Raw genomic sequence first — 14,121 nt, 5'->3', positions numbered from 1 at the left:
GGTGCCAACTCGCACATTTTGTACGACCATCCCATGTGGCACATCAAAATTCGCAGAATTTCATAGATAATTCACCAGCAACTGAAGATAACGTTGTCCACCTGGTGGTTCCAGAACAGGTTCCCGGGACCGGTTTTCAAAATCCCGGAAATGTGATCAATTCATGCATTTTCTATGATCATGTTGTCTGATGTATCAAAATTTGCAGAATTTTGATGTTCACATCAGATATCAGAGGCAGGATTAGCCACTTGGTGGTCCCGGAACCTGTTCCCAGGACCCCGGAATTGTGGCCAATTTTCGCAGTTTGTATAACCTTACCGTATGGGACAACAAAATTCGCAGAATTTCGAAGATTATTCATCAGTTATCAAATCAGCAACTGGAACCAACATTGCCCACTTGGTGGTCCCGGAACCGGTTCCCAGTACCGGTTCCCGAGGCCCCGAAAATGTGACCAATTCCCTGATTTTGTATGACCCTGCCATGTGGCGCATCAAAATTCGTTGAATTTCATGGATAATTTTCCAGTTATCAAACCAGCTACTGAAGAGAACATTGTCCACCTAGTGGACCCTGAACCGGTTCCCTGGCCTCCTAGCATTATGCCAGTTCTCGCATTTTCAATAACCATGCCGTCCGATATTCCACAATTTCCAGACTCTTTGGAGAATGCATAAGTTTTCGAGCCAGCTACGGGAAGCAACATTGTTCACTTGGTAGTCCCAGAATATGAGGACCCCGGATATGTAATAAATTATTTTATTGACTATGGTAATACCACAGACAAACAGACGTAACACCTTGAACGATTTTCATGGAAATCCATCGCCCAGTTCACACTACCATCACCTGGTGGAAAAGTTGCACGAATCACTGTGTTGTGCAATATCGTCAATAGAAGGCGCTAATGTGAAACGTCAAACGCATAGAAAAACGATGCGCGCGCCTCTGGTTGTGAAAGCCACAACTATGAAAATTTGCCTATGTTCCCCTATGTTGTTTTGCCTATGCTACCCTCGTTCTCTACATTGACCTGCAACCTGAGGCGCCATTCTCGCCAAAAAATAGGACACTACCAACACTGAATATCCCGAGCAGCTATCTCATTGGTTCCTTGTGTGAGTGAAGCTGATTTGGCGATACTGGTGTAGCAACTGTTGGCGATTAATCAAGCTCAAGCTCATGGCACATCAAAATTTTCAGACTTTCATCAGTATTCAGAATGTAAAAGAAAGTTAGCATGTTAGTACTACATAGAAATATTCGAGACCTAGCGGCGTAGGACCCAGTTTCCGAAAAGTTTGAAATGCAGCAAATTTGCACATTGCACATAAATGTGGGTTTCAGGTGAACTATCCATTCATTCAAATTTCGCTGGGAACTGCGACAAGGTGACGGATACTCGCCTGAAACACGAAGCAGCAAAGGTCGCAGTGAATGCGGCACAAACAAAGTACATGCTGGTAGGCATGACGGAACACGACAGGATCCGTCTAGACAGTAATGTAACGAAATACAGGGATACCTTCGAGGAGAAGGATAAATTCGTCTACATCGGATCTTTACTGACAGCTGTCAACAAAATTAGTCGTGCAATTCGAACGCGTACCATCAGTGTAAGTAGCTGCGGTCTAAAAGGTTCACTCACGCACCAAATGTACCATAAACAAAACGCCAATAAGACCGGTGGTCCTCTATGGACACGAGACACGGACCATGCTTGAGTGGAACCTGCAAGTATTTGGAGTTTCGACCGTTGCGTACTAATCTTCGGCGGTGTGAAGTAGAAGGGTGAGTGGCGGTAAAGGATGAATCACGAGCTCGTTGCACTGTACGGCGAACCCAGTATTCAGAAGGTGGACAAAGCCGGAGGTATACGATGAGCAGGGCATATTGCAAGAATGCTGGACAACAACCCTGCAAATTTGGTGATCGGGTTAGCACAAAAATTGACAACATTTCTCCGAGAACCGGTTCCGGTTCCATCAGGTGGACAATGATGTTTCCAGTTGTTCGATAATTGATGAACTATCTATGAATTTTATGATATGAAATTCTATGAATTTTGATAAGTCTCACGGCACATTCCAGGGAACCGGGTTTCGAACCATCTAGTGGCCAATCCTGTTTTTAGCATTCAACTTGGCCACTGATGTATTCGCATCAAAATTCTGCAACTCTTGATAGATCGGACAGCGTGATCAAAGACATTGCGGGAATTGAGCACTTTTCCGGGGTCCTGGTAATCGCTTCCGCGACTACTAGGTGGACAATGTTGTTTCCCGTAGTTGGCTTGAAAACTGATGAATTCATTATAAAATTCTGAGAATTTTGATGTGCCGCACGAGATAGTCATACAAAATGCGAGAATTGGCCACATTCTCGGGGTCCTGAGAACAGGTTCCAGGACCACCAAGTGGCTAATTCTGCCTCTGATACCTGATGTGAGCATCAAAATTCTGCACATTTCGATGCATCGGACAGCATGATCATAGAAAATGCGAGAATTGACCTCATTGCCGAGGTCTTGAGAACCGGTCCCGGGAACCTGTTCCGGAACCACCAGGTAGATAATGTTGTCTTCAGTTGCTGGTTTGATAACACAGCGCAACATTTTTTTGTCTCAAGAGCAAACTTATGTGTCTCCGAAGGATTTTGGGCCGCTGAATCCGAATCTGGGCTCAGATTTGCTCAAACACGTCACAATTTTGAGCTATACCTCAATTTATGGGGCAAAATATGCGATTTTGGGCTTTTTTGACTGCAAGCCATTAAGCAAGGTAATATTTTTTTTAAGTAATCAAAAGGTTAATTGGTCAATTAACATCTAAACTAACGACTCATGCAAAATATTTCGTTTTACCTAATCAAATTTGATAGATTTAAGCATTTTATGTTAGTATGAAAACTTGTATGCAACTTCTGGAGGGTGACTTGTATGGGAAATATCGTACCTAACATAAATCGCTTAAAACTATCAAATTCGATTTGGTAAAACGAAATATTTTGCATGAGTCGTTAATTTAGATGTTAATTGACCAATTAACCTTTTGATTGCCAAAAAAAATATTTTCTTGCTTAATGGCTTGCAGTCAAAAAAGCCCAAAATCGCATATTTCGCTCTATAAATTGAGGTATAGCTCAAAATTGTGACGTGTTAGAGCAAATCTGAGCCCGGATTCGGATTCAGCGGCCCAAAATCCTTCGGAGACACATAAGTTTGCTCTTGAGACAGACAAAAGGATAATTTTTGTTACGCTGTGTAACTGATGAATTATCTATGAAATTCTGCGAATTTTGATGTGCCACATGAGATGGTCATACACAATGCGAGAACTGGCCACATTTCCGGGGCCTCCGGATCCGGGTCCGGGACCTCCAAGTGGCCATTCCTACTTTTCGTATCTGATGTGGCCACTGATATATTCGCAACAAAATTCTGCAAATTTAGATATGTCGCACGGCATAGTAAAAAAAATCGAGAATTGACCACATTTCCGGGGGCCTCGGAACCGGCCCTGGGAACCGGTTCCGAGATCACCAAGCGGACAATGTTCTTCAGTTGCTGGTTTGATGACTGGTGCATTATCAATGAAATTCTGCGAATTTCGATGTGCCATACGGCAAGCTCATATAAACTGCGAGAATTGGCCACATTTCCGGGGTCCCGGGAATCGGTTCCGGGACCACCAAGTGGCCAGTCTTGCTTCTGGCTTCTGACATGGTCACTGATGTATTCTCCATAAAATTCTGCAACTTTTGATATGTCGCACGGCATGGATTCACCATATTTGTAAAATGGTCACCTATCGGGGGTCCCCGGGAAGCCGTTCCGAGGCCTCAAGATTTAGTCCCGTGGCCACCTGATAGTCAAAACTCATCTGGTCAGTTAGCTTAGTGGTTGGGGCAGTTTGATGCTGCTTTTTCCGGTGCATTTAGCACTCCAAACATTCAAATCAGCTGCATTTCGCATAACTTATTGCGAAAAATACCCTCCTGCGAAAATGGCCAAACCATGTTCCCTCTGGCGTCGGTTCCAAGTGGCCACATCCAACCAAACCTTAGTTTTGAGCCGGATCCACAAAATTGAAGCCCTAACGATAATTTTGAGTACAAAAACTTTATTATTTTATTGAGAAATGACTGTGAAATCGTTGTACCAAATCCGGGTCAATATGACCCGAACACCTTAAACGTAACTTTTTTTGTCCAGCCCTTCAGAAGCGGCCAAAATTATCGGTCAAAATTTTAAAAATAAGTTTTTGGCAAAAGATTTAAAGTCACAAAGTTTCAAAGCTATAGCAAATCAGGATCAAAAGATATTGCGCCTGAAAAGTGCGATCCGGGTCATATTGACCCGAACACCGTAGGAAGGTTAAAGAATCTCTGTGAGATTTTCTGAAGGAAACTTAATTTCCCGATGAAGTCTGTGAAAGATTTTCCTAAAAAATCATTAGAGAAATTTTCGGAGGAATTTCGATCTTTTGGTTTTCTGTAGGAATAGCTGAAAGCATTTCTGGAGGAGTCCGTGGATGATTTACTGAAAGAACTTAACTTCTATGGAGGAATTTCTGAGGGAACCCATGAAAGCTTTTCTAGAGGAATACTTGGGGAAATTTTTAAAGGATCCTGTAGGAGAAATTCTGGAATAAATTTTAGATATTGAGAAGATGTTTCAAAAGAACTTTCAAATAGAATCCGTGGAAAACTTACTGAAAGTAATTCATAGAGGATTTTCTAAAGGAATACATTTGGCGAACTAGAAAAGACCGACACCGATCTTAGGATCTCGACCAGCGAGGTGCCGAAGTTGGCTCGGCGATTCCGGTTGGTGGTAAACTTATGGTTAACCGACGCTCCGACCACCTAACCGGTACTACGGTACTACGCAACGGAACACTCGGTTAAGTCCTTGGCGGTGGATCAAGCTTACTACGATCACGACCCAATACCCTTTGGCCTTCCCGGCTTCTCTACTTCACCGCATTCTATACGGTTTAGTCATGACACATTCTCGCTACAATGTTGTTGGAACTCAAATTTCCAGTGGCACTCGCTAGCATGTCGCCACGCCACGTCCTTAATCGAAGCGCGGACGGTCGAACATCACGCGCTCCAGTGTCTCCCTGTTTTGGACATGTTGGACAGAATGGGAACTCAATGTGTCCGAACCGATACAGATACTTTCTGAAGCTTCGTATTTGCCGATAATATCTCTACCTCTTCCAGGGTCTCATCGGTTATCGTGAGGGCGACGTGCTCCACGAAGCCGACGATCTCGACTCCTTCTGGAAGCTCGAGCTTTAACCTCTGTGACACACCCGCCGTTAAATGCCGCCTACAAAGTGCTATCCCAGATCATCTTCCGTCGTCTTTCACCTAAAGTAAATGAGTTCGTGAGAAGTTATCAAGCTTTCTTCATCAGACCAGATCTTTACCCTACGGCAAATCCTCCAGAAATGCCGTGAATACCAGGTCTCAACGCACCACCTGTTCATCGACTTCAAAGTGGCATACGACAGTATCGACCGCACAGAGCTATGGAAAATCATGGACGAGATTAGCTTTCCCGGGAAGCTTACCAGACTGATCTGAGCAATGATGGACGGTGTGCAGAACAACGTAAGGATTTCGGGTGAACTATCCAGTTCACTCGAATCTCGACGGGGACTACGACAAGGTGATGGACTTTCCTGCCTACTATTCAACATCGCCCTGGAAGGTGTTATGCGACGAGCCGGGCTCAACAGCCGGGGTGCGATCTTCACGAAATCCGGCCAATTAGTCTGTTTTGCGGATGACATGGATATTATTACTAGAACATTTGGAACGGTGGCAGAACTGTACACCCGCCTGAAACGTGAAGCAGCAAAGGTCGGACTGGTGATGAATGTGGCTAAGATAAAGTACATGCTGGTAGGAGGGACTGAGCAAGACAGGACAAACCTTGGCAGCGATGTTACGATAGACGAGGATACTTTCGAGGTGGTAGAAGAATTCGTCTACCTCGGCTCTTTGCTAACGGCTGACAATAAAGTGAGCCGTGAAATACGAAGGCGCATCATCAGTGGAAGTCGTGCCTACTAGTGTTTAAACTGTTTTGACCAAATTTGGAGCATTTTCCCATAGTTTTCATAGGGTGACGCTAGAACAAATCGTTTTATTGCTTTATCTTTTTTGTTTCAATTCCGTTCAAAAGATATTGATGATTTAAAAAAAAATAGTCACTTTTCAAGTATTTTTCACTTGAGTTACAAAAATAACATCCCTCTACTTTTTGATATGTTTTATAACAGCATTTCTTCTTTTGAATGCGGGAAAAATATATTGTTTATGTTTGCCCCAACCCATCATAAACCCTTTTTAAAAAAATATGATTTTTTAAGAAAAACGCCTGTAACTTTTGAACCAAAAGAGATAACGACCATCTCAGCGCACGAAACGACGCGTCTTCAAATGCGACTTTGATGAAAAATCGAAACGGAAAAAGTTAACACCAGAAAACCGGTTTTTCTTGAACCACCCTAAGCTTATTCAGAAAAATATCTCTAGATCGGTCAATTATAAAGCTACATAAAAAATTGCTCAAAATTGATAGACCTACAACTTTCCCGAAGAATACATACAGTTGTTCTTGCAAATAAAAAAGTTGGGTTACCAATTTCTCTGAAAATATGAACCACCCTAATTTTGCACATTTTAAAGAGGGCCTTATTATTAGGGACAACTTTGTAGAAGATCATATTTGCCTAAAAACTCATTTGAAGGCGTTGAATGCATCTTTCCTCGTTAATCTGGTTCGTGGACCACTGTGCAATGGTTACCACGGCGCAGAGTACCGATTGCCCCTTCTCTAATGCTTTGAGGCTATCTCCGCATCCACTGTCGACTTCACCCCCGTAGCCCGAACTGCTAATAAGCTAGTCCGCTCTCGCTTTCCGTAAACTTCATCAGCATGTTCAGGATGATCTTCTCCAGGAGTATCCAGCAGGCTTATTGGTCGATAGGATGCAGGGTGACCTGGAGGCTTGCCTAGTTTTGGCAGCAGCACCAACTTCTGAAGCTTCCAAATATCTGGGAAGTAGCTGTCCGGCAGATTTTTTTGCATCACTGTCCTGAACATGTTCGGAAACACCAGGATTGCCGCCCTTAATGTCATGTTGGAGATACCATCCGAGCCGGAGACTTTCTTTATTTTGAATCTTTTGGCTCATTGTTAGATACCTGATTTTCGCCTGCATCAACCTTCACCCCATCGACATATGCAATTTCTCTCCCATACAAAATATATAGAAAAATCTTCACTGATAGAATGTTTTGAAACCTTCTGCACATGAAAATATAGCTTGAATATTTATGTTTGTTTGAAAGAAACCCGATGTACATTCGATTTTTATAATCTGCTGGTTCAGACACTAAAGAGTGAAGCCAGGCGAATCGGATTAGTCATTAATGTGTCGAAGACAAAGTACATGATGGCAAAGGGCTCCAGGGAGGAGTCACCGCGCCCGCCACCCCGAATTCATATCGACGGTGATGAAATTGAGGCGGTTGACGAATTCGTGTACTTGGACTCACTGGTGACCGCCGACAACGACATCAGCAGAGAAATTCAGAGGTGCATTGTGGCAGGAAATCGTACTAACTTTGGACTCCGCAGAACTCTACGATCGAATAAAGTTCGCCGTAACACGAAGTTAACTATCTACAAAACGCTGATTAGCCGGTAGTCCTCTATGGGCACGAAACATGGACCCTACGTGCAGAGGACCAACGCGCCCTTGGAGTATTCGAACGGAAGGTGTTGAGTACCATCTACGGCGGAGTGCAGATGGAAGACGGGACTTGGAGAAGGCGAATGAACCACGAGCTGCATCAGCTGCTGAGAGAACCAACCATCGTCCATACCGCGAAAATCAGGAGGCTACGGTGGGCGGGTCACGTCATCAGGATGTCGGATAGCAACCCGACTAAAATGGTTCTCGATAGTCATCCGACCGGTACAAGAAGACGTGGAGCGCAGCGAGCTAGGTGGGTCGACCAAGTGGAGGACGATCTGCGGACCCTACGCAGAGCGCGGAACTGGAGACAAACAGCCATGGACCGAGTGGAATGGAGGCGGCTACTATGTACAGCAGAGGCCACCCCGGCCTTAGCCTGATCGGTAAGGTAAGGTTCAATGCCTGGGCCGTGGAATGGGGAAGCTGCTTCACGAACCTGTGGGGTCAGATCTTGCTAGAGACACTGCCCATATTAGATCTCAACTTGGCAAATGTTGGCTTGTTTAAACTGGAGAGTGGACGATAGCTACACGAACATCGATCACCTGGCGGTTCGCTACAGTACCGGCTACTACAACAGCAGGCCACGAGTAGAAGAAGAGGCGGCTAGGCAAAGCAGGTGGAAGATATCATACTTCGACAAAATGGTATTTGGGGAGGCGCTCCACCGTGAGCGGAACTTACTTGGTTTAAACGGCGACGAGCTGGTACTGGTGCTCTCACGTGCGTGTGATGCGACCATGCCTGGGCGAGTCTACCCTAGAAATGGAAGGCCACCGGCTTACTGTTGGACCGACGCGATTTCGGACCTGCGCCGCGCCTGCCTACGGACTAGGCGGCGGATGCAGCGAGGACGATCAGAGGAAGAACGAAATGAACGACGGGTGGTGTTCGCCGCTGCAAGACTGAGATATAGCAAGCAAAAAGGCCTGCTTTGAGGGTCTCTGCCAGAGTGCCAATGCAAACCCGTGGGGTGGCGCCTACAGGATCGTGATGGTCAAGACAAGCTCAAAGCAAACTCCAGAGATGTTGGAGGGGATCACCGTGGGGCTTTTTTCACGTCATGATCCTTGTACTTGGCCTCCTTTCGTAGGACAGGCAGGACTGGGGCTGGCGTTGAGGAGAGAGTTACCGATGTGGAACTTGCGGGGATAGCAAAGTCCCTTGCGGAATGTGCTCGAAGAGCTTTGATTGCACACTAGCGTGGGACACAAATAGACATTTTACCCCTGTCCACTTTTTGAGTTCCATTTCGGCCCCATACCAACTGTGCAAAATTTCAGCTCAATCGGAGAAACTATATTTTAGCGCCAGTCATTTTAAGTTTTCATACGATTTACTATGGGGAAAACCACTTTTTCAAAGAAAAATCGCCACATGTTGCCCCTTAACCCCTAGAAACAAACCGATGAGTGATTTTTGTTGGAATTTTTACGAGGAACCAACCCGCCGAAGACCGCAAAGCGATCTAAAGCACGTAGAAAAATTTATTGACTGAAAACCAAATGGCATGCAATCGCTGTTTAACATGTAAGGAATAACAATAAATAATAAAATCTCATCATTTTATCGATCGGGCGAGGCCTAACAATTTTTTCTACGAACGTCGCATCGGTTTGCAGTCTTCGGAGGTCTGATACCTAGTGAAGTTTTCTACGGAAATCATTCATCGACTTATTTTTAGGGATCTAGGGGTGACTCCTATCGATTTTTCTTTGCAGGAGTAAAACTTCCCCATAGTGAATCGTATGAAAAACTAAGAATGGCGGGCGAATCTGAAATTTTGCACAGAAAATATGGGACCTATGTGGAACTCAAAAAGTATACAGGAGCTTGAGTTTTTCCATTTTTTGTATTTTCCCATATAAACCGTGTACCAGGCTATTGCGCTCTCTCACGTTCAACTTCGCCAGGGTTTCCAGCAGACTGTAACCTCTTGCGTTGATCAGCCTGCCTTCCCACACCACGGCCCAAGCATTGAAGTCCCCACCGATAACGACCGGCGTTCGTCCTACCAACGTATCGATTATTATATCCAACATCCAATTGAACTGCTCTGGAGACCTTGGGGAAACATTACAGCTGTTTTTGTCCTGCTTCCGAATTTGGGTACCATCCAGGTGTTCGGTTCGCCGTAGATTACAGCATGCTTATGGTACATTCTTCGCTGCCACACACATCGTTTACCTACACACCGTCAAAGATGGTTCTAAACCCCTCACGCTCGAGTACTTTTAGTTCTTGCACGTCCCTCTCCAGCATAGCCCAAGTCTTGTGCCCGTAGAGAACCATCGGTCTTATCAGTGTTGTACATGACACATTTGATGTGAGGGTGAACCAGTTTCAACCGCAGGTCCTTGTCCTGATGATGCGCCTTCGATTTCACGGCTAACGTTGTTGACTGCCGTTAATAAGAAACCGAGTTAGACAAAGTCTTCCACCATCTCGAAGGTATCCCCGTATATCGTAACACCTGTTACCTAGGCTTGCTCTGTCGTTCGCGGTCTTGCCTGCCAGCAAGTTCTTCGCTTTCGACGATTTCAAAGCGAAGCCGTACTCGTCCATGAATTAGCTCTCTGCAGTCGATACTGTCGTACGCTGCGGCCTTGAAGTCGTTGAACAGATGGTGTGGTGCGACTTGGTATTCGCGGCATTTTCGGAGGATTTGCCACACGATGAAGATTTGGTCCGTTGTCGAGCGGCCGTCAACAAAGCCGGCTTGAAAACTTCCCACAAACTCATTAACTTTGGGTGAAAGACGACGGAAGATGATCTGGGATAGCATTGTGTAGGCGGCATACAGAACTGTGATCGCTTGGACGTTCTTGCACTCCAATTTATCACCTTTCTTGTAGATGGGGCATATGATGCCTCCCTTCCACTCCTCTGGTAATCTCTGGTTAATCTCTCAGATTCGGACTTTAAGCCGGTGCAGGCAGGTTTGCAACTTTTCCGGACCCATCCTGATGAATTCAGTTCTGGTACCATCCTAATCTGCTGACTTATTGTTCTTGAGCTGCTGGATATCATGCTTAACTTCACTCAACGTAGGAGTTGATTCGTTGTTTCTCTCTGCTGTACTGACGCAGTCATTTCTCCCGCTATCTTCGTCATCCATGTCTGCGCTCCCCGCATCATTCAGGTGTTCGTTGTAGTGCTGTTTCCACCTTTCGATCACCCCACGTCTCCGTACGTCAAGATCCTTCCGTTCTTATCCCTGCACATTCCGGCTCGTGGCACGAAGCCTTTGCGGGATGTGTTGAGCTTCTGGTAGAACATCCGTGTTTCTTGTGAACGGTACAGCAGTTTCATCTGTTCGCACTTCGTTTCTTCCAGGTGGAACTTTTTCTCCCGGAAAAGGCAGGTCTGCTCGTTCTGTCGTGTCCCGTTCTGTAGCATGACCGCCCTCGCTGCGTTGTGCTCTTCCAAAAGCTATCTACACTTTTCGTCCAACCAATTCGTTCACTCGGTTTGGTTCCACATACCCAACGTTGGTCTCAGTTGCGTCGATGAAGACTGCTTTTACCGTACTCCAGCAATTCTCGAGAGGAGTTTCATGAAGCTCGCGCTCGTCCGGAAATGCTGCCTCGAGATTCTACGTGTATGCGATGACGACATCCGATTGCTGTAGACAGGGTTGAAAAAATCAAATTCAATTCAATGACATTTTGCTGAACTGAATGCTTTAGGCATTCATTTTCAGCTCCACTGTGAGATACTTGAAAGTGAACACAGAAAAACTCAACTACTTTGTTGACGTAATGACTCCACCATCATCAACACACGCTCTGCGTTGATGGATGCTTCACGTCAACAACGGTCGCATGAATGTGACTGGCCCATAAGCAAGCGTGGTGAATTTTCTCTTTTGAGTGCCAATGACAGGGAAAATGTTGTTATTGAATCTCGCCGTCGCCACGATGTGAGCGACAAGAGAATTTTTATTCTCTTCTCACCCGCCTCCGTGAAGGAAAGAGACTTTAACGTCAGAAGCGGTGTGGTGAAAAAACAAAAACAAAAACTCACGTTCGTTGCATGCTTTTTTGCAACCCTGGCTGTAGAGGTATCATTCCGGACCTTATGAATGTGGATGTGTACGGGGCCGGAAAAAAGGTTTCCGTATCTTTCGTAGTCTTCCGAATCGTGCTTGTGGTACACGATTGGATGGGTTGAACAACAGCAAGTTAACCCTCGAGCGATCGCGCTGTTGTATTTTGTACACAACACGTTGAAAAAATCTCGCTTTTTGTACTCAGCATTAGCGTAGTGCTGATTCAGGTAGTCAACCGCGCGAGTTACGGAAGGTTAAGGACACACTTGTTAGAATCCCAAAATGGCCACCACAATGGCCGACTTCGGCACCTACTCACGATTTCGAGCGCTCAAATGTCTTCGTTAACAAAACCAGCGCACCTAATTTTCTTATTTATTTATTACTAGCTGTCCCGGCAAACGTCGTACTGCCTGCCTACTGTGTTTTTTGACATACAGTTCCATAGGGACGTCCCCCGGAAAGTCATCTGTATGGGAGCCCCCATTCCAGAGACCCTAGAGGTCTCACACCAAGCTAAGAACCTTCCCCGGCCCTAACAGTACCCACATACAAAATTTCACACCGATCGGTTCAGTAGTTTCCGAATGCATAGCGGTCAGACAGACAGACAGACAGACAGACAGACAGAAATTCATTTATATATATATATAGATAGATAGATAAGGTAAAGTGACCAGATATATTTTACTCTGATGCGGGACACAGTTTTACTAAACCAGAATGTCGATTACCTGGAAAGCCAGGGACTGTTAGGAAATTTATTTCTGGGCTTGGAAAATCAGAAAAAGTCAGGGAATTTCACGGGGAATTTGGTTGATGGTCAGGGAATTTTTTAACGACACTCAGGGAACAAAGTATTAGATCCCAACAAGGAAATTATGGAATTTGGAAAACTAGCATTTTTTTTTTCTAAATGTCTGAATTTTTTTCATGGAAAATTTTTGCCAAACCATTGAAGAGGTAGCTGGAGAAAATTCAGGAATGAGTTTTTGACAAAACTATGGGAATTTTTTACTGGATTACTGGAGAACATTTTCCAAAACATTTCTTGGAAAGTATTCTGAAACAATTCTCCAATATTTTCATCACAAATATGAAGTGTATCTTTATCAAACTTTATAAGAATATACGTTTCTAAAAAAGATATTTGTTTCCTGGAATTCTTTCCATTTGTAGCTAAAAAATTTACCACCGGTGGAGTTTGCAGAGTGATCCACCATATACTTCTATAGAAATCCTTCGATCATTTCCGAAAACCCCCGAAAAAATCTGACAAGGGGAATCCTGTATGTAATCTTCCACGAATCAAGTAGCCATGTAGGCATGTTTCTCTTAGGATTTTTTCTGACGGGTTCTAACAGATATTTCTATAAGAAAGTCCTGTGGATTGTTACTGGAAATTCATTTGAAATTTTTGAAAAAAAAAATATGAACAAAAGTTCTGGTGAGACACTTTTAAATTCACTTGCAGAGATTCAAAAATGTTCAGTCAGCTCTCAATTAGTCCACTTCAGTGTGAAGTGCTTATGAAACCCAAATATTACTTTCATCTTTCTCCCAACAACTCTGCCTTTACTTTATACAATGTCAGATTAAAATCCTCAAAATTCTAAAACAATGAATTACCTACATCGGCTGTTTTCTTACTCTCCGCATCGACCAATGTGGCGCTAGATTCTATGCGCGAAAAATCGCTAAAAGTAAATCGCAAATATATTGTATGGATAGCATCTAAAGGCAAATTTATCGAAGTGTAATAGCTTTTTATTTCAAGTAATTCAAGTTCAGATGTTTTTCACCATACAAAATAAAATGGATTTACTCTTGCTGATCAACTGTGGGTGTGCGCCAAGCGAGTAGTCCATTGTAAGCCTGGTTAAACTTTGTTTTACCTATTTACAGTCATTGCACAATTATGGGTCACACACAATTATTAGTCACTTTTCACTTCAATAGAAAAATACTAATTAATTGCAAGCTTTTGTTAGCCATTATCATTTTTTGTTCATAAGTTGATTTGTTTTGTGTCATTATACGTATCGCACACGGGCTTATACGTCAAAACATTATATATTTTCAATCATTTTTTGTTCGGTGCAAAACCATATGCCAAAGTAACGCTTCGATTGTGAATATCGTAAAGTGCGTGCGCTGCTTTTGTAAGCTCTGTAAAAGCGAGCTTCGGTGATTTTCAAGTGCAAAATGGTATCGTCACCAGAACAAAGGTATAATTAACGTTCAAAATGTAGAAATTCATGTGACTGCAGCTATTTAAAGCTTATT

General features: G+C 44.0%; 1 protein-coding gene and 1 long non-coding RNA gene across 8 annotated transcripts in view; both read right to left on the bottom strand.

Moving 5' to 3' along the window:
- LOC109425258 (neurexin 1) overlaps positions 1–14,121 on the bottom strand; it is a 694,091-nt gene that overhangs the window by 154,731 nt on the left and 525,239 nt on the right. The gene's annotated exons all lie outside the window — the stretch shown is intronic.
- Positions 225–1,394, bottom strand: LOC134287140 (uncharacterized). 2 transcript variants are annotated; one of them, XR_009997058.1, is made up of 2 exons: positions 419–1,394; positions 225–267 (listed from the first exon to the last, which is right to left on the bottom strand). It is a non-coding gene; the product is annotated as an uncharacterized LOC134287140 (long non-coding RNA). The 2 variants fall into 2 exon arrangements; XR_009997059.1 differs by having other exon boundaries at positions 432–1,394.

Source organism: Aedes albopictus, chromosome 1 (genome assembly GCF_035046485.1).
Source record: "Aedes albopictus strain Foshan chromosome 1, AalbF5, whole genome shotgun sequence".
Lineage (NCBI taxonomy): Eukaryota > Metazoa > Arthropoda > Insecta > Diptera > Culicidae > Aedes > Aedes albopictus.
The sequence above is the reverse complement of the archived record's forward strand: the minus strand, read 5'-3'. Positions and strand labels throughout refer to the sequence as shown.